The 18,042-nt window shown below is 45.5% G+C and overlaps 1 long non-coding RNA gene across 3 annotated transcripts in view; it reads right to left on the bottom strand.

Moving 5' to 3' along the window:
- LOC132812778 (uncharacterized) overlaps positions 1 to 18,042 on the bottom strand; it is a 41,480-nt gene that overhangs the window by 6,087 nt on the left and 17,351 nt on the right. For 2 of the 3 annotated variants that reach the window (XR_009643774.1, XR_009643776.1), the window contains exons 4-6: positions 16,769 to 16,877; positions 11,629 to 11,735; positions 9,140 to 9,216 (exon numbers count right to left, since the gene is read on the bottom strand). This is a non-coding gene — a long non-coding RNA (uncharacterized LOC132812778). Of the gene's footprint in view, positions 1 to 9,139; positions 9,217 to 11,628; positions 11,736 to 16,768; positions 16,878 to 18,042 lie in introns of those variants that run through there. The other variant, XR_009643775.1, reaches the window with a different exon arrangement.

The following is an 18,042-nucleotide window of genomic DNA, read 5'->3' as shown; positions in this document are numbered from 1 at the left end:
GGAGTTTCTAATTCAGGTCTAGCAGCCTACATCATGAGTTTATAAACCCTCCCAGTCCACACTAACTCCATTTCTCTCCCACTCCCTTCACACTCACTGGGTCTCTTCCCAACCCCTGCCCAGTGACACTGCACCTGCACAGCTCATGGTCACATGCTGGCCTGTTGGCAACACCCCTCATTCACTCCCATTGGCTGGAGGATTACATCTAGTCTCCTATTGGTCTGAAGCTGCCGTCAATCAGCCAGGCCCCATTGTGACATGTGTGGTGGGATCCTCCCAGGAGTGTGGGAGGCTGAGGGGTAACCTCATAGAGAGGTTTATAAAATCATGGGAGGCATTGATGAGATAAATAGACAAGGTCTTTTCCCTGGGGTGGGGGAGTCCAGAACTAGAGAGCATAGGTTTAAGGTGAGAGGGGAAAGATATAAAAGGGACCCAAGAGACTACTTTTTTCATGTAGAGGTGGTGCGTGTATGGAAGCTACTGTCAGGGGAAGTGGTGGCAGCTAGTACAGTTACACCATTTGAAAGGCATCTGGATGTGTATGAATAGGAAGGGTGTAGAGGCATATGAGCCAACTGCTGCCATATCGTACTAGATTAGGATAGGATATCTGGTCGGCACGGACGAGTTCGACTGAAGGGTCTGTTTCCGTGCTGTATATGTCTGTGGCTCTGCCCTGGGATGAGCTTCATCATTCACAGTGAATGGGGCAGTATCACAGAGCACAGGGGTTGGGGGCTATTCAGCCCATTGCGGCTATACTCTCTCCCTCTGGACATGCTGCCAATCTGCCCTTCCTCCCCTCCCATTTACCCGTAGCACTCCAAATTTATCCTCAAATAGTTAAATTCCGAGATGTACAGCACAGAAACAGACCATTCAATCCAACTCATCCATGCCACCCATTTATCCCAAATTAATCTTGTCCCATTTGCCAGCACTTTGCCCATATCCTTCTAAACTTTTCTTAATCACGTACCCAGTCAGATGCCTTTCAAATGTTGTAATTGTACCAGCCTCCACACTTCCTCTGGCAGCTCATTCCATATTCAGCTTGAAAACATTGCCCCTAAGATCCCTTTAAAATCTCTTGCCTCACACCTTAGGCTTGTGCCCTCTAGTTTTGTACTCACTTAACCTTGGGAAAAGACCCTGGTTGTTCACCCTATCCATGTCCTTCACGATTTTATGTACCTCGAAGGTCATCTCTCAGCATCCGATGCTCCAGGGAAAACAGCCCCAGCCTATTCAGCCTCTCCCTATAGCTCAAATCCTCAACCCTGGCAACACTTTTGCACATCTTTTCAGAATCCTTTCATGTTCTGTAATATCACTCCTACAGCAGGGAGACCAGGACTGAAAGCAGAATTCCAGATGTGGCTGAATCAATGTCCTGTAGAGCTGCAAAACAATGTCCCAACTCCAATACTCAATGCACTGACCAAGTACACCAAACGCCTCCTTCACTACCCTGCCTATCCATGATTCCACTTTCAAAGAACTATCAACCTGCACGACAAGGTCTCTTTGTTCAACAACACTCCCCAGGACCTTCCCATTAAATGTATAAGTCCTGCCCTGATTTGTTTTTTCAAAATGCAGCACCTCACATTTATCTGAATTCACTCCACCTGCCACTCCCCAGCCCATTTGATTGAAGTCCCATTGTACTCTGAGGTAACCTTCTTCCCGATCCACTTCCTCCCGATCCAATTTGGTGTCTATGTAAAGTCACGAACCAAAGGAATCATTGATATAAATGATGAAAAGCAGTGAACCCTGCACCGATCCTTACACCATATTGCTCATCACAGGCTTCCAGTCCGAAAGGCAACCCTTCACCACTACCCTCTGTCTCCAACCTTACAGCCAATTTTATATCCAAATAGCTAGTTCTTCCACCTTGAATGTCTTTCTGAAGTCCAAGTTAGTGATTTCCATACACAAAGCCATGCTGACTGTCCCTAATCATTTCTTACCTTTCCAATTACATCTAAATCCTATCCCTGAGAAGCCCTTCCAACAACTTACCTGACTCCAGGCTCACCAGTGTATTGTTCCCTGACTTTTCCTCATCACCTTTCTCAAATAATGGCGCCAGTCTTCCAGCACCTCGGTGATACAAATATCTCAGCGAGGGACCCAACTATCACTTCCCTAGCTTCCCACAAAGTTCTGGGATTCACCTGATCATGTATCAGGGATTTATCAATCTTGATGCATTATACAAGTTCCAGTGCCTCATAACTTATATGGACACTTGTCAAGTTATCCCTATTTATTTCTCCAAACTCTCTCACTTCCATATCCTCCTTCAGTAAAAGCGGACATGAAATACGCAGATAGTATCTCTCCTGCCTCCTGCAGATCCATAGACAATTTTGTTGATCTTTGAGGGTCCCTATTCTCTGCCTGGTTACTCTTTTGTCCTTAGTGTATTTCTAGAATCTCTTTGGATTTTCCCCAAACCCATTTCACAAAGCTCTCTCGTCCCCTTTTTGCCCTCTTAGTTTCCCTCGAGTATACTCCTACTGCCCCTATATACCTCTAGGTATTCACACAAACCCAGCTGTCTGGACTTGCCATATCCCTCCTTCATTTTCTTGACCAGAGCCACAATTCCTCTTGACAGCAGCATTCCTTACACCTCCCAGCCTCGGCCTTAACAGGAACATACTGTCTATATACTCATTGTCGCAGGCCTATGGGGGCAATGGCAGATGAAGACAGAGAAACAATCAATCAATCATTCTCAGTAAAGAGGCAGTGCTGGGAAAGATACCAGCCGAAAGGTAGATGGGTCTCCTGGCCGTGATGGAATGCATCCCCGGGGACTGTAAGGAATGGCAGTGGGTAAATAGCAAATACACTCGTGATAATTCACTAAAATTTGCTGACTCTGGGACGGTTCTAACAGATTGGAAAGCTGCAAATATGATGCCAATATTTTAAAATGGACGTGTCAGCATAACTTCTGTAGTGGGGGAAATGTCTGATCTCTCAAGAAAGAAATAGTGAGCTATGTGGATAGAAATTGTCTCATCGAGCAGACACAGCATGGATTCATGAAAAGTGGACGACACTAAGATGAGTGGTAGAGCAATGTGTGCAGAGGCCACTGTCAGTCTGCACAGGGATACAGAGGTTAATTGAGTGGTTAAGGGTCTGGCAGATGGAGGACAATGTTGGGATATGTGAGGTCATCCATTTGGGTCGGACTAACAGCAAACTGGATGATGAAATGGTGAAAACATGCAGCAGGCTGCTGTGCAGAGGGAGCTGGGTGTCCTTGTGCATGAATCACAGGAAGCTGGTTTGCAGGTACAGCAGGTAATTAAGGCAGTGAAGGGAATATTGTCCTTCATTGCTAGAGGGATGGTTATGCTGCAGCTGTACAGGGGGCTGGGGAGGCCACACCTGGAGTACTGTGTACAGGTTTTCGTCCCCTACTTCAGGAAGGATGTAATGGCGCTGGAGGGGGTGCAGAGCAGGGTCACTAGTTTGAGTCTGGAGTTGAAAGGGTTGCCTTCTGAGCAGAGATTGACAAAACTGGCATGATCCTCATTGGAATTTAGAATAATGGGAGATTGTATAGGAAAAATATAAAATTATGAAAGGAGTAGATAAGATAGAAGCAGGGAGGTCATTTCCACTGTGGACTGGACAAACTATGGTGCATAGCGACAAAATAAGGGGGTATCAGATTTAGGACTGAGTTCAGGAGAAACTTCTTCAGCTAAAGGGTTGTGAATCTGTGGAATTCCCAGCTGATTGAAACAGTTGAGACTTTCATCTTGAATGTCTTTAGGTCAAAATGTAGATTTACGAACAGGAAAGGAATTAAAGGTTATGGGAGAGAGCAGTAAAGTGGAGCTGAGATCAGCCCTGATCTTATTGAATGGCAGAGCAGGCTGGAGGGGCCAGATGGCCTCCTCCTGCTCCTATTCCTTATGTTACGTTCCCACTTTTCAGCCGTCCCTTTACCTGGGAATAGCAAAGAAGTATTGAAAGATTTTATCTTGTTCAATCACAATGCACCTTTATCCAATTTAGAACAGCAACTTTTAGATCTGGTCTATTCTTTTTTGGAACTATTTTAAAACTATTATAATTATCAGAGAATCCAGACAGTGGGGAAGCAGGTCATTCAGCCCATCACATCCGCACTGACCCTCAGAGACTCCCACCCTACCCATGTAATGCTGCCTTTCCCATGGATAATCCACCTAACCTGCACATCCCTGAACACTGTGGGTAATTCAGCCTGGATAATCCACCCAACCTGCACATCCCTGAACACTGTGGGTAATTCAGCCTGGATAATCCACCTAACCTGCACATCTTTACATAGTGGGAGGAAACCAGAGCAATCAGATGAAACACACGCAGATATTAACAATAAGGTGATCAATCCTTTCTTATTTCCCAGTTCCGTCCAAATAATTTCACTGAACTTACTCCCATGAATATCGTCCCCAAGCACAACTCTAATGCTATCCCTAACCAAAAACACCACTCGTCCTCCTCTCTTGTCCCCCTTTCTATCCTTCCTATAGCATCTATACCCTGGAACATACAGCTGCCAGTCACATCCATCCCTGAGTCATATTTCTATAATACCGATGATATCCCAGTCCCATGTTCAAACCATAACCTGAGCTCATCTGCCTTCCCTGTCAGGCCTCTTGCATTGAAGTAAATGCAGTGTAACTGCTCGGTTCTACCGCGTTCTGCCTTGACTGTTTGATTTCTGAACTGTACCAGCCTCAGACTTACCTCCTTTCTCACTATCTCTTTAGGTTTACCCCCACTCCCTCACTGGTTTAATGCCTCCCGAGTAGTACTAGCAAATCTCCCTGCCTGGATATTAGTCACCTTCCAATTCAGGGACAATCCATCCTTCTTATTGAAGTCACTTCTACTCCAGAGGAGAATTCAATGACCAAAAGATGTGAATCCTTCTGCCCTACACCAGATCTTTAGCCAATCATTCATCTCCTCCATCCTGCTATTCCTACTCTCACGAGCATGTAGCATTGGGAGTAATTCAGATATTACGACCGAGTATCTACTTTTTTATATTCCAGGCTAATTTGCTATATTCTCTCATCAGGACCTATCTTTTTCTCTTCCTGTGTCATTGGTACCAATGTCCAATGACCTCCCACTGGTTATTCTACCCTTTAAAGAATATTCTGCCACCAATCTTTTCTGAACCTTTCAAGTTCCACAACATCCTTCTGATAGGTGGAGAACAGAATTGCACTCAATATTGTAAGAGTGGCCAAACCAATGTCCTGTACAGCCACAACATGACTGCCCAACTCCTGTACTCACTGCTCTGACCAATAATGTAAATCATACCAATCACCTTCACTATCCTATCCACCTGCGACTCTACTTTCAAGGAATTATGAACCTGCACTGTAAGGAAACTTTGCTCAGTAACACTCCCTCGGACCTGACCATTAAGTCTATCAGTCCTGCTAGGCTTTGCTTTTCCAAAAAGCAGCACCTCACATTTATCTAAATTAAACTCCATCTGCCACTCCTCAGCCCATTTCCCCATCTGATCAAGATCCCATTGAAACCTGAGTTACCCTTCTTCACTGCCCACTACACCTCCAATTTTGGTGTCACCTGGAAACTTACTAACAATCCCTCCTATGTTCACATCCAAATCATTTATGTAAATGATGAGAAGTAGTGGACCCAGCACCGACCCTTGTGGCACTCCAGTGGTCACAGTCCTCCAGTCCGAAAAACAACCTTCTACCACCACCCTCTGTCTTCTACCTTTGAGGCAGTTCTATATTCCAAATGGCTAGTTCTCCTGGTATGGTGAGATCTCATCTTGCTAACTAGTCTTCCATGGCGAACCTTGTCGAACGCCTTACTGAAGTCCATATAGATCCCATCTACCGCTCTGCCCTCAAAAATCCACTTTCTTACTTCTTCATAAAACAGCTCAGTCAAGTAAGTGACATGATTTCCCGCACACAAAGCCATGCTGACTATCCCTAATCAGTCCTTGCTTTTCCAAATACATGCAAATCCACTCCCTCAGGGTTCCCTCCAACATCAGGCTCACAGGTCTGTAGTTCCCGGGCTTGTCCAAACCGCCTTCATTAAACAGTATCGTCATATTAACCAACCCCCAGTCTTCTGGCACCTCAGCTGTGACTATCGCTGATACAAAAATCTCAGCAAGGGGCCCAGCAATCACTTCCCTAGCTTCCTACAGAATTTTAGGACACACCTGATGAAATCCTGGGCATTTATCCACCTTTCTGCGTTCCAAGACATCCAGTACCACCTTCGCTGTAATATGGACATTTTTCAAGGTGTCACCATCGATTTCCAACATTCTATATCTTCCATATCCTTCTCCACAGTAAATGCTGATGCAAAATACTTGTTTAGTATCCCCTCCCCACCCCATCGCCTGCAGATCCACACACAGGCTGCCTTGCTGATCCTTGAGGAGCCCTATTCTGTCTCTAGTAACCCATTTGCTCTTAATGTATTTATAAAAACCCTTTGGATTGTCCTTACCCTATTCGCCAAAACTGTGTCCTGTCCCCTTTTTGCCTTACTGATTTTCCTCTTAAGTATACTTCTATTGCCTTTATACTAGAAGGATGTTCTGGATTGGAATAAATGCCAAATATTTCATCTTGATAAAAGGGCAGGACTTACACTGATCGGGCCTTGCATAGTGATATAGAACAAAGAGACCTCGGGGTTCAGATCTTTGCAGTTTATGTCACATGTAGACAGGGTTGTTCAGAAGATGTATAGCACACTTGCCTTCATTGCTCACACCTTTGAGTATAGGAGTTGGGACATTACATTGAGGTTGTACAGGATGTTGGTGAGGCCTCTTCTGGAATACTGTGCTCAGTTCAGGTTGTGCTGTTATAGGACAGATGTTATTAAGTCGGAGCGGGTTCAGAAGAGATTTACCAGGATGTTGATGGGAATGGATGCTTTCGGTTATAAGGAGAGGCTAGGTAGGCTGGGACCTCTTTCACTGGGGTGTAGGAGGCTGAGGGGTGACCTTATTGGAGGTTTATAAAATCCTGAAGAGTATAGGTAATGTGAACAGCAGGTGCCCTTTCCAGGAGGGGGCGCGATTCAAGAGTGGGTGAGAAAAGGAAGACCCTAAAAAGACGTTCCGGATTTTACTTTTTGTTTTTGTACAGAGAGTGATTCACATGTGGAATAAACTAGCAGAGGACGTGGTAGCTGTGAATACAATTACAATTTAAGGGTGGCACAGTGGCTCAATGGTTAGCACTGGACACAGGTTCAATTCCTGCATTGGGTGGCTGTCCATGCGGAGTTTGGATATGCTTCCCCGTGTCAGCGTGAGTTCCTCCAGGTGCTCCCGTTTCTTCCCACAAGCCACAGATGTACAGGGTAGGTGAACTGGCAGTCCTCAATTGCCCATAGTGTTCAGGGATGATTGGGTTTAGTGAATTAGTAAGGGGTAAATGTAGAGTAAAACGGTAGGGGAATGGGATTCTAAGAGGAAAAAGCATTTGGACCTGTATATCGATAGGGAATGCTTGGATGGATTTGGACTAAGTGGAGGTAGATGCGATTAGTTCAGTTCGAATTTATGGTTGACACGGACTGGTTGGAACACAGGGTGTGTGTCAGTGCTGTATAACGTTCTGACTCTATCGCTCGTTATCTCTGTAAATTCCTCTATGCTCGGAACTCTCCGTCAATGCCACCTCATCCAGTCTTACAACTCTTCCTTATCTCGATAATTCCTCTCCAGCCTCAAAACTCAAAAAAGTCTATCAGAAATATCTCTATCTCTGTAACATCCTCAATCCTCAGAATCCTCTCCAACTTTCATCTCCTCCAGCTTCATTACTCTCCCTATCTCTAACCCCCTCCAGTCTCTCAAAGCTCTGCTATATGTGCCTTTTTTATTTCCAGCCTTCAGGATTCCCAATGTTTATTTCTCACTTGATGACGGCCCTTTCCGATTCTGTGCTGAGCTTCTGAATTCTTCCTTAAACCTCTCAATCTCCTTTTCCTCCCAAAACATCGGCCAATCATCTGTCATCTACTCTAGTATCACCCTTTCTGACCTGAAGTCCAATGGAGCTTGTCATATTCCTATAATAAACATCTTAGCGGTCTACAGAACAGAAAAAGGCTCTGGTAGTACATCGGGTCTGTGACAAAGAAAACTACCACCTAACTGTCCTCATCTATTTTCCAATAATTGTGGAAAAGTCTCATCTATCATGGCATTGCAAGTGCACACTAAATACATCTCAAATGCTACCGGGATTTCTGTGTCTCCCACCCTTACAGACAGTGAGGTTCAATGCAACTGTTGCTCGATGATGACATCACCCACAGGAACACAGAGCAGCTGGGTCTGTGCAAACCAGAGATCACCCACACATTGGGAAGGATGGCAGGGTCCCTGAGAGGGGGCACAGGAGATTTACCAGGATGGTACAAGGAATGGGGGATTTTAGTTGCAGAGACATGGGTGTTGTTAATACATATCAAGAATATCCATCTACAATAGATGGACTCTTGTTCTCAACCTCTCCCCTTGCCTGGGCTGTGGTAACCTTCAGGTTAAACCCACCACCAGACATTTCTCCCTAATGAGACAGCAGCCCTATGGTCTGGGAGGACAATGCTGACTACCTTTTACACAGTGATGCCACTGTACCCTGGGGATGGGGAGAGGGAATGCTGAAGGTGGTGGATGGGACACCACTCAGGCACAGTGCTTTGTCCTGGAGGATGTTCACTTTAATATTGTTGGTGTCTGCACTGATGCAGGCAAGTGGAGAATGTTCCAACACAATCCTGATGTGTGCCTTATAGGGAGCAAACAGACATTGGGGAATCAGGGGTTTGGGGAAACAGATTGTTCTCGTTGTAGCAGAGGAAATTGCGGGTGCCCTGTGACAGAGGGGTTTACAGATTTAGAATAATCCACCTTACACTCATGAGTTCATCAGAAAAGGATTACAGGACACATATTGAAGACTTGGGGGAGATCTACTGAGAGTGTGGGGTGATTCAAAAGAGGACATTTATGCAGCAAATGGGAATGAGCTGGAATACAATACTCACACACAATGTGAATATCCAGCTCCTGATGAATTGAGTAATTTTGTCACAGTTTGGCGTTACAATTACTGAGATTACCATCTGAATGTCCACCTGTAATACACGTTTATAAAACTGTCACTGTCAGTTCATTTAAGAAACTCTCACCACCCCCTCCTCCTGGCCCAGGATGACTGGACACATTACCCCTTGTGGGGGTCAGCAGTTAGTTCAGGGGGAAATCTGTATGGGTTTCTGTGAGTTTCCACACTGGGTCTTCATGTGACTGAACAGGGCAGATCTTTGACACATGGGACACAATGTTTCAAGAGTCAGTGCGATGTGGAGAGCAGGATGTGTGCTTCCTTTTCTTTCCTTCCGTGCTGCTGCTGTGCCTCATCAATTAGACGGGGGGGGGTGGGGGTGAAAGGCTCATGCAGCTCGATGGGCAAGTTGTCTCCATTCTGACCCATGAGCAGCAAGCTCCTCCCAGTCATTCCAAAGAGTCTCTCTGAAAAGGTAACAACTGCTTCCCACTGCCCAGTGCTCCCAGGAAATGTTTAGAAGAATGAGCGGGGAAATCTCTGAGAAAAGGCAGAACGGTAAAGTTCCAAAAGGATTATAAACAGTTTACAGAGAGGGATTCATTGGAGAAGTGGGCAACAAGTTAGCAAATGGAGCATAATTTGGGAAATTGTGAAGTTGCTCATTTTGGAGGAGATAATAAAAGAACAGAGTGCTATGTAAATGGTGGAAACTGTCGAAAGCTGCACCACAAAGGGACCAGGGGTAATTGCGTAGGAAACAGTTATAACAGGGAATCAGGATGGGGAATGGAACGTTGTTTCTTATTACAAGGAGTTTTCAGTGTAAGTGTTTGGAGTATATACCTGAGAGTAACTTTACAAAGTGCGAGTGAGACCACATCTGGAGTAATGACAGAAGTTTTGGTCCCTTTATTTAAGGGAATACATAATTTCATCCGAGGCATTTCAGAAAAGATTAACTGGGATGATCCCTGGCTTGTAGGGATTATCTTTTAAGAAAAGGCTGAAAATGTTGGGACTCTACTCACTGGATTTGGGAAGAATGAGAGGTGATCTCATTGTAACATGCAGGATTCTTAAGGAGTTTGACAGGGTAAATACTGAGAGGATGTTTCCCATCATGAGGGATCTGGAATCAGATACTCGGATAGTCAAGGGTTCTGTTTTAGATTCGTCAAGTTTAAGGCAACATCAACACGGGTCAGGGGTTTCAGTAGCAATGGAGCTGGGGTGAAGGGGGGGGGGGAAGCAACGTTTTAGAGATTGGAATTCCTGGTGTTTGTGATTGTGTAGATACCTGATCAGAAGGTCACCTTGGGGTTACAGATATGAGAGCAATATTGTGAAGAGTGTAGTTCTGCCTCACACAGTTCTCAGGGAGAGGGAGGGGCTCAGCAGTAAGGGAAAGGAATTTGTAATAGCAACTGAAGGCAATGGGTCTAACCATTTCAATGTTCCGTTGCAGGAAATTGCAGCCAATCGCGTAGTGGGAGTGTGATGAGCAGTTTGATAACTGAGTAATGGAGAGGGATGATGGGGAGGGAGAGCTAGGCATTGTCAGTGTACATGTGAACCCTCAGACGATGCTTTTGGACGATGTCACCTCCTGACAGTATGTGGGTGAGAAACAGGAGGGACCAAGAATCGATCCTTGAGGGACACCACATACAAGGAATTTAGAAAGGAATGGGAGAGTGGGGATGGAGTAGGTTTTTCCAACAACGGTGAGGTCAAAATATTACTTCGTAGCAGAATGGGAGAGAAGGACATAACCAGAAAAGACAGACAGACAGAACAAGGAACAATACCTGTGATTTGGTGAGGGGAGGGAGGTGGGGGTGATGTGGAGGAAGAGCCCAACTCCAAAAACACACTTTCTTCATTGGTGACATCACCCAACTCCACCCTAGTCTCAGCTCATTTACTGAATGCAGGGATGGACGAGTATTTATCTCCAGACTTAATTATCCAAACACTCTTGGCCAGCCTCCCACATTCAACTTACATGTAATCTCAAGAGTATCTTAAACCCTCCTGCCCAAGTGCTCACTTGTACCAAAACTAGTTGATCCATCGAAAGGCTCCTATTTACAGGCAACAATTTAAAATTCTCACCCTGTGAACATCCCTGTCTCCCTGCACCACACACCCTGCAAGACCTTGACAACTCATTTGTGTTTATTCATTGCTTCACCTGTCTGGCTGTTTCTACTGTTGCCAAGGCAACACTGTCTGGAATTCCCACCTGAACCCTCTCAGACCTGCTTTCCTCTTTTAAGGTGTTCTCGAAAACCTGCTCATTTGGCAATGCTTTTGATCACTTGACCTAGTATCTCAATCTGTGGCCTTATGCCAGAATTTTTCAATAGTATTTCTGTGAAATTATAAACATGATTAAAAAAAACAAACTGTTGCTGATTTGCACATACATTGTCAACTCTTCAATATTGCTGAGTGTATAATCTATAACAGCACTTACCCAACCACATTGTGGGAGCACCTTCACCACATGAACTGCAGCTGGACAGGGAAATCAAACATCACCCTCTCCACAGGCAATGGGGCTTTGGCACTGATCACTGGGATCTGTGGAGGGAGAAACACAGTTGCTATTTCAGGGAGTGCAAAATGCATTATAAGGAGGGAAAATGGGGCAGAATTTGGGATTTTCAAATTTGTGATTCACAATGTGCACTAAGTTCTGTAAAACCTCTCATCCCATACCATGAAAATTTCCTTCTCTTTCTGGTCTATGTCTTTCCTTTCCCCTGCCCTGCACCTTCACACATTTCCAATGCCTTGGCCACAACAACACTGTGCTGTCAGTGAAGTTTATCACGTGGTTGAGTATTGTCCCGCCCCTCATTCACTCCGATTGGTTGAAGGACCAACTGGCACATCCTGGTCCTCCAGCCTCGTTCCCCCGACTCTTATTGGTCCTGCGCTGACATCAATAATCCGAGGCCCATTGTGGGCTGGAGCATGCTCAGTGCTTCCTGCTTTTGCTGCTGTTCATCAGGTATGAGAGAGAGAGTGAGGGCTCATCCCTGTTTCTCCTGATGTCAGACAATAACAGCAACTACCTGCATTGTATGGAGCCTTTCACATTGACAAATCTCCTAAAATGCTTCACGGATGATGGAAACGTTGATTAAAGAGAACGATTTTTAGATACATCTTTAAGGCGGACAGAGGGGGTGAGGGAGGATATTCCAAAGGTTTGTGTCCTCGGCAGCTCCAATCGTGCAGTGATATAGGTGGGCAACAGCTTACAATGGAGACAGTTAGTGGCTAACCACAGGTTAACAACCTCATGTCGTAGCCACCTCATGTCACAGCCTGTCATTACACACTACCTATGGTTAGCCACTAATAGTCTCCATTAACAGCTAGTCACCCTCCCCCAGTCAGATCGTTATCCACTCCTTTATCCAACCGCTCTTCTCACTCTATCCCCACCTTTACTCCTTTTATCTTGCCCCCATCCCCCCACACTATCTTCTGCACATAAACGGACTTTTTTTTCCTCAGTAACATCTGTTCTGTGGAAGGGACACCGGATCTGAAACGTTAACTCTGATTTCTCGTCACAGATGCTGCCAGACCTGCTGAGCTTCTCCAGACCCTCCTGGTTGTTGTTTCTGATTTACAGCATCTGCAGTTCTTTTGGTTTTAATTTACCGGGAGTTTGTAATTCAGGTCCAACAGCCTCTGTCCCAGTCCCTGCTGTCTCTCCCACCCCCACCCAGTGACACTGCACCAGCACAGCTCATGGACAGGTGTCGTCTTGCTGGCCACACCCCTCATTCACTCCCATTGGCTGCAGGACCACACAGACTCTCCTCCTATTGGTCTGGAGCTGCCGTTAATCAAGCCGGCGCCGATTGAGAGGTGAGCTCCTCCCTCTCTCTGCTCTGGGATGAGCTTCATCATTCACAGTGAATGGGGCAGTATCACAGAGCACAGGGGCTGGGGGCTATTCAGCCCATTGGAGCTGTCCTCTCTCCCTCTGGAGATGGTGCAAATCTGTCCCAAGTCCCCTCCCACCCCCCCCAAATCTTTCCTTAAAAAGTAAAATTCCAAGTCTGTTTCAAAATACCTGCTGAATCTGTGTCGTTCAGACTGTTCCAGATGCTCAGAACTTACTGAGTAAAATAGTGTTCACATTTTCACCTTGTATTATTTGCCAATTACTTGAACGTAGTTACTAAAAATTGTGACAGGGTTAACAATTCCTCTCTCTCTTTGCAAATTCAAGACCTTGGAACAAAATCGGCACCAGGTCAAAATCACTGCTTCACCTTCTCAGCTCCAAGGATAATTATCTGTGCTTCAGCTAGCTCTGCACAAAAGAGAGGAATGCATCTTAATTTATTAAGATCAAAGAAACAGACCTCCGGTCCAATTCGTCTGTGCCAACAAGGAATCCTAAACTAATGAATTCCCATTTACCATCTATTGGCCTGTATCCATCAAAACCCTTCCTATTCATGTACCCAATTGGAAGCCTTTTAAATGTTGTGATTTTATCAGCCTCCACTACTTCATCTGGTAGCCCCTCCCATACACACACCACACTCAGCTTGAAAATGTTGCCAGTTCGATCCCTTTTAAATCTTTGCCCTCTCAACTTAAACCCATGTGCTCTAGTTTTGGACCCACCTAACCTGAGGAAAAAGGATGCCAGCTGCTCACCTTATCCACGCGCCTCGTGATTTTATAAATCTCAATGAAGTCACCTCTCAGTCTTTGACTCTCCAGAGAAAATAGCCCCAGCCTATTCAGCCCCTCCCTGTAGCCCAAATCCTCCAATCCTGGTAACGTTTTTGTAAATCTTGTCCAAACCTTTTCAAATTTCACAACATCCTTCCCAGAACAGGGAAATTCAAACTGAAAACAGAATTCCAGAAGTGGCTTAATCAACGTCCTGTCCAGCCACAATATGACGTCCCAGCTTCTGTATTCAATGCATTGACCATTAACGGAGAGCGTTAATGGAGTCCCATTTGCCAGCGGTTCACCCTTATCCCTCTAAAACCTCCCTCTTCAAGTACCCAGTCAGACGCCTTTTAAATGCTGCAATTGTACTAGCCTCCACCCCTTCCTCTGGCAGCTCATTCCATACTTGCAATGCCCTCAACATGAACACGATGCCCCTTAAATCCCCTTTAAATCTTTTCCCTCTCACCTTAAGCCTGTACCCTCTCGTTCTGGAGCCACCGAACTTGGGAAAAAGTCCCTGACTGCTCACCTTATCCATGCCCTTCATGACTTTATAAGATCACCTCTCAGCCTCCAAATCTCCAGGGAAAATAGTCCCAGCCTATTCAGCCTTTCCCAATAGCTCAAATCGTCCAACCCCAGGAAAGTCCTTGCAAATGTTTTCTGAACCCTTTCAAGTTTCTCAACATTATTCCAAGAACAGGGAGATTGGAACTGAAAACAGAATTCCAGAAGGGCCTTCATCAGTGCCCTGTCCAGCCACAATATGACATCACAACAGCTGCATTCAATGCATTGACCAATAACGGGGAGCGGACCAAATGCTGCATTCACTCCCCTGCCTACCTGTGACTCTACTTTCAGGGAACTATGAACCTGCACTCCAAGGTCCCATTGTTCAGCAATGTTCCCCAGGACTTTACCATTAAGTGCATAAGTCCTGCCCTGATTTGCCTTTCCAAAATATAACAGCTCACATTTATCTAATTTGAACTCAGTCTGCAATTCCTTGCTCCAATGGCCCATCTGATCAAGATCCTGTTGTATTCTGAACTAACCTTCTTCACTGTCCACTACACCTCCAATTTTGGTGTCTTCTGTAAACCTACTGACCATATCTCATATATTCACATCCAAGTCATTTATTTAAGGGCCCAATATCCATCCCTGCAGCACACTGCTGCTCACAGGCCTCCAGTCCGCAAAGCAACCCTCAATCATCATCCTCTGTCTCCTACATTCAAGGTAGTTTTGTAATGGCTTGCTCTCCCTGCATTCCATGTGATCTAACCCTGCTAACCAGTCTGCTTTGTGGAACCTTGTTGAATGTCCATATAAACAACATTCACCGCCTGGCTTAATCAATTTTCTTTGTCACTTCAAAACACTCACTCAAGTTAGTGAAACACAATTGTGCATGTACAAAGCCACAGTGACTCTCCCTGATCATTCCTTACCTTTCCAAATAGATGGATATCCTGTCCATTCGAACAACTTGCCTGCCTGACTTCAGGCTCACTGTTCTCTTGTTCCATGGCCCCTCCTTACCACCTTTTTTAAAATAATGGCACCTCACCTGTCACTATCAACGATACAAATATCACAGGAGAGGCCCAACAATCACTTCCCTAGATTTCCAGAAAGTTCCAGGATACACCTGATCAGGTTCCAGGGCTTTATCCACCTTGATGCGATTTAAGACATCCAGTCCCACCTCCTCTGTAACATGGACACTATTCAAGTTATCATTGTTTATTTCTCCAAACTCTCGAGCTTCCATATACTTCTCCAGTAAAAATGACGTGAAATATTTGCATATATTTCACACCCTCTGTGATTCCATAGACAGCCTTGTTGACCTTTAAGCGGTCCTATTCTCTGGTCCAGTTAATCTTTTGTCTGTGATATATTTGTTTAATCTCTTTGGATTCTATTCCAGGACATCCCAGAAAGGCCTACTTCAAGGACCGTAACTTTCCTCCGACTTGATCAACAATGCCCTCCAACACATACCCTCCACTTCCCGCACCTCCACCTTTACCCCACCCCTCCAGCCACAATAAAGATTACAGCCCTGCGGTCTTCATCTTCCACCCCACTAATCTCCAGATACAGCGCATTAACCTCTTATTTCTGCTACCTAAAGTCAGACCCCACCATAGACATATTTCCCTCCCCACCGCTATCTGCGTTCCACAGAGACCATTCCCTCTGCACCTCCCTTGTTAGGTCCACACCCTCCCACCAACACATGCTCCACACCTTTGACCTTCCCTTACCGCCACGGGAAATGTAAAGCGTTCAGCCACACGTCACTGAGCTCTGTCCAGGACCTCAAAACGATCTTTTCACATCAGGCAGAGATTTGCCTGCACATCCCAAAACCTCATATACTGCATCTGGACACTATGGGAAATTTAACATGGTTCATCCAACTAACCTACACATCTTTGGACTGCAGGAGTAAATTTGAATATCCGAAGGAAACCCTCACAAACACTGGGGAGAATGTGCCAACTCCAACACAGACAGTTGCCTGAGGCTGGTATCAAACCCAGGTCTCTGTTGCTGAGGAAGCAGCGCTAACCACTGAGCCACAATACTGTGGGATCTTTGGTGCTGATGTGCTGCCCCACTGATAACTCAGTCACTCACCCTGCCTCATTTCCTAAGAGGCAGTGATGATGGAGTGAAATTATCACTAGACAGTTAATCCAGAGACCCAGATAACGTTCTGGGGACCTGGGTTTGAATCCCATCACGGCAGATTTTGGAAAGTGAATTCAATAAATATCTGGAAAAAATAATCTAGTGACGACAAGGAATCCATTGTCAATTGTTGAAAAAACCCATGTGGTTCACTCATGACCTTTAGGGAAGGAAAATGCCATCCTTACCTGGTCTGGTCTGCATGGGACTCCAGAACTATAGCAACGTGGTTGATTCTTAACTGCCCTCTGGGTAAACGCAGCAATAAATGCTGGCCGAGCCAGTGACAGCCTCATCCTGTGAATGAATAAAGGAAACAGGTCAGGTTTTGTTCCTTCTCTAGTAGGTACATCCTACAAACTCAATCAGAAATGTTCTCGTACACACTGAACAAATACATTTCCATCCAAGCCCTTAACACTACAGCACTCCGAGGCCATGTTGGTAAAGTTAAAACCCCTTATCATTGCAACTATATTTTTACAGATAACTGAGGTCTGCCGGTAAAATTGTGTCTCAATTCCCCGCTGACTATTGGTAGAGAGTCTATAATACAATCCCAGTAAGATGGTCATCCCTTTCTTATTTCTCAGTACCACCCAAATAACTTGCCTGGATGTACTCCCAGGAATATCCTCCCGAAGCCCAGCCATAATGTTATCCCTAATCAAAAACACCTCTCCCCCTGCTCTGTTGTCCCCTTGCAATAGCATCTATACCCTGGAACATTAAGCTGCTAGTCCTATCCATCCCTGAGTGCTGCCTCTGTAATTGCTGTAATATCCCAGTGCCATGTTCAAAACCATACCCTGAGCCCACCTGCCTGACCTGTCAGGTCTCTTGCACTGAAATAAATGCAGTGTAACTGGTCCGTCCCACCTCATTCTGTAGCTTGCTCTTGCCTGCCTTGACAGTCTGATCTGGTGAACAGTACCAGCCTCAGACTCACCTCTTTTCTCACTATCTCTTTAGGATTACCCCGACTCCCTCACTGGTTTAATGCCTCCCGAGTGGCCCTAGCAAATCTCCCTGCTCCTCAGGACCCCATGCTTTCCCCTTCCTATGTCATTGGTACCAATGTACAATGTCCTCCCACTGGTTATTTTCCCCTTTGAGAATGTTCTGCTCCCTCTGAGAGACATCCTTGACACTGGCACCAGGGCAGCACCACCCCATTCTGATCTCTCACTGTCAGCTGCAGAAACGGCAGACTGTGCCCCTGACGAGAGAGTCCCCTATCACCATCGATCGTGTGGAACTGGATACACCTCACATTATGTTAGAAGCCAGTCTCAGTACCAGTAACTTGGCTGTCAGTGCTACTTTCCCCTGAAAGTCTATTACCACCTACATTTTCCAAAACAGTACACTTGTCGGAGATGGGGATAGCCACAGGAGACTCCTGCAGTACCTACCTACCCCTCCTAGCTTTTCTGGAGGTAACCCACCTACCTGACTGTAT

This window comes from Hemiscyllium ocellatum, unplaced genomic scaffold (assembly GCF_020745735.1).
Source record: "Hemiscyllium ocellatum isolate sHemOce1 unplaced genomic scaffold, sHemOce1.pat.X.cur. scaffold_298_pat_ctg1, whole genome shotgun sequence".
In the NCBI taxonomy this organism is placed as follows: Eukaryota; Metazoa; Chordata; class Chondrichthyes; order Orectolobiformes; family Hemiscylliidae; genus Hemiscyllium; species Hemiscyllium ocellatum.
The sequence above is the reverse complement of the archived record's forward strand: the minus strand, read 5'-3'. Positions and strand labels throughout refer to the sequence as shown.